Source organism: Mandrillus leucophaeus, unplaced genomic scaffold, assembly GCF_000951045.1.
Source record: "Mandrillus leucophaeus isolate KB7577 unplaced genomic scaffold, Mleu.le_1.0 Scaffold376, whole genome shotgun sequence".
In the NCBI taxonomy this organism is placed as follows: Eukaryota; Metazoa; Chordata; class Mammalia; order Primates; family Cercopithecidae; genus Mandrillus; species Mandrillus leucophaeus.
In genome coordinates this window covers 3,172,106-3,175,667 of record NW_012103987.1, presented here as the reverse complement: position 1 = coordinate 3,175,667, position 3,562 = coordinate 3,172,106, and positions in this window count along the sequence as shown.

The following is a 3,562-nucleotide window of genomic DNA, read 5'->3' as shown; positions in this document are numbered from 1 at the left end:
CACCAACACGGCACATGTATACATATGTAACAAACCTGCACGTTGTGCACATGTACCCTAGAACTTAAAGTATAATAAAAAATAATAACAAAACAAAACAAAAAATAAAGTAGATATAAATATAAGTGCAGAACTGCTTTGAATGGCTACGCCGGGCACATCACTTGTGGGTTATCCCTGCTCTGCAAGGAGCACTACCTCTGCTGCGGTACACTGCCGCTTCAATAAAAGTTACTACCACCACCAAAAAAAAAAAAAAAAAAAAAAGAATCTGCCTTCCTTTTACAGTTAAATAACTCTCTCACCCTGCTTCCTGCCTGTAGGAAGTTGGGGACTTGGAAGGTTTTTCATTTTGAACTGTCTCTTCCTTAGTCCAAGCTGGTGCAATTTTATCCATATAACTCTTTAAAATTTTGTGACTCTTATTGGAGTTCACTTCTTGCCCACAAAGCAACATCTATAATTCTTTCAAAAACAAACCTCTCTGCCTGTAGTCCTAGCACGTTGGGAGGCCAAGGTGGGAGGACTGCTTGAGGCCAGCAGTTTGAGACCAGCCTAGGAAACATAGTGAGACTCTGTCTCTGAAAAAAATTAAAAAATTTAAATTAAAAATTTAAAAAAACCTCTCTCTACTGTGGACCTGTAGAAGTAACTACTGTGGGACAACACTTAAGATTCTTAGAAGACTTTTTGTCTAGATGAGGGCAATATCTTAAATATTTTAGAGGTCTTAGCACCGAGTCTTGATAGGATCTTTACCTTGAGGCCAATTCTACAGGCAAGCCCTTGAGGCCATTTCTTACTTTGAGAGTCTTTCTGGCATAAAAAGACTCTGCATAAAAATGGGATACTTCCTTTTTTAACACATCTCTGTCTCTTGTGATATCATCATACATCACTTGTGTATCTTTGTACATCCCTAAAAGAAGCCAACTGTCACTCTGAACATTCAGCCTGAATGTTGCCAAATCCACAAGTTTATTAGGTATACTTTCTATCTTCTGTGTTTTACCATATATCTGGCCAAAAGGGTTGTCAAACATTTTGCTGCTGCTAACACCATTTCTCCAACCTTCAATAGCAATTTTCTCACTGCTCTTACAGCTCTATTACAAGTCTTTTCCCCAGACTAAGAAGACATATCAACTAAAAGCAAGTGAGGGAACCTGGATTAAATCTTGGAACAGAAAAAGAACATCACTACAAAAACAAGTGAATTTCATATAAGGTTTGTACCTTGTGTTAATTTCCTGGTTTTGATCATTGTTCTGGGGCTATTAATAAGTTATTGGCCAGGAACCGTGGCTCATGCCTGTAATTCTGACACTTTAGGAGGCTGAAGTGGGAGGATGGCTTAAACCCAGGAGTTCGAGACCAACCTGGGCAACAGAATGAGACCCCCATCTCCTGAAAGCAGGGAATTTTTTTTTTTTTTTTTTGCAGAATCTCACTCTGTTGCCCAGGTTGGAGTGCAGCAGTGCAATCTTGGGTCACGGCAACCTTCACCTCCTGGGTTCAAGCAATTCTCCTACCTCAGCCTCCCAAGTAGCTGGAATTACGGGCACGTGCCACCACGCACAGCTAATTTTGTATTTTAGTAGAGACAGGGTTTTGCCATGTTGGCCAGGCTGGTCTTGAACTCGTGGCCTCAAGCGATCCACTCACCTTGGCCTCCCAAAGTGCTGGATTACAGGCGTGAGCCACTGTGCCTGGCCAAGACCCCCATCTCTTAAAAAAAAAAAAAGGGCTATTAATACTAGGCCTGCTAGATAACAAGCATACATAAACTCCACACCAGGTCAGGCATGGTGGCTCACTCCTGTCATCTCAGCACTTTGGGAGGCCAAGTGGGTAGATTTTTTGAGCTCAGGAGTTCGAGACCAGCCTGGGCAACATGGAAAAATCATGTCTCTACAAAAAATACAAAAATTAGCTGGACATGGTGGTGTGTGCCTGTAGTCCTAGCTACTTGGGAGGCTGAGGTGGGAAGATCACCTGAGCTCCAGGAGGTCGAAGTTGCAGTGAGCAGTGATCGCACCACTGTACTCCAGCCTGATGACAGTGAGACCCTGTGTCAAAAAAAGAAAAAAAAAAAATTCATACCATTTTTGCAACTTTTTTCTAAGTCTAAAATTTCTTCTAGGCCGCACGCGATGGCCCACGCTTGTAATCCCAGCACTTTGGGAGGCCAAGACAGGCGGATCACTTGAGGTCAGGGGGTTTGAGACCAGACTGGCCAATATGGTGAAACCCTGTCTCTAAAAAAAATACAAAAATTAGCAGGGAGTGGTGGCACATGCTTGTAATCCTAGCAATTTGGGAGGCTGGGGCAGGAGAATCGCTTGAACTCGGGAGGTGAAGGTTGCAGTGAACCGAAATCATACCACTGCCCTCTAGCCTGGGTGACAGAGCGAGACTCTGCCTCAAAAAAAAAATTATTTTAAAATAAAATATTTAAAAACCAAATTAGTTAGGCATGGTGGCTCATGCCTGTAATCCCAGCATTTTGGGAGGCTGAGAGGGAAGGATTGCCTGAGGCCAGGGCAACATAGCAAGACCCCAGTCTCTACAAAAAAATAATAATTAGCTGGACATGGTGGCATGTGCCTGTAGTTCTAGCTACTGGGGAAGCTGAGAAAAGATTCAAGGGAGGGGAAACAGACTCCATCTCCTTTTGGTGGGAAGGGTGGCATGTGTGTAGAGGCATGGAGGAATTGTTGGTGGCCGTCTTCCACAATGACCCTAGTCCTCTCCCCTATAAATAACTCCCAAAACAGACCATTTTACATCGTCCTTCTCTCAGGTCAGTTCTGCCTAGAATATCTGTCATTTAAGAATCCTATCAGCTGACAATTTGATTAGCAACTGAATGTTTTCAGTTGTTTTCTATTTTGCTCCTTAATCTTCCAGTTTCTTAACATGCTTACTCATCTATTTTACATGCATAATTCTACTCTAGGACTAATGTATTTCCCAAAAGATTCATTAAAATTCAATGAAATAAAACAAAAGTGATAATACATATATATACATGTGTTTGCATAAATACATAGAAATTATCTGGAAGAATAAACAAGAGATGAGATAACACATTATCTCTGAGGACAGGATAGAGAGGGAAGGCTTTCAAGGGAGATAAATTTCTCTTTTTGTTTATTGCTTTTTATATGGTTCAAAGGTTCTTTACAATGATTATTATTTTTATAAGGTAGAAAGGTGATTTCATCAATTAGAATTAAAACTAAAAATATATGTCTATTATCAAGAGAATATTAAAAAACTAGGAAAGAAGCTTGATTCTAATTTTATTTTAAAATAAATGAGCACCCTAAAGAATTTCCAGAATTTAAGCATAAAGGTCTGTTTGGTGTTTGCTGGACCATAGGAATACACAGGAATATCTGCCATAAATGATACATAGTAGAGATGTATGGTAGACAGGCTGTATCTTATCCTGAATACCCTTTCTTCCCCAGATCAATGGTCTTGAGCAGATCTATTTTTCACTCTTTGTACTATTTAATAACTTTTCCTGCTCAAAGAAAATGTTCTCTAAAAATAA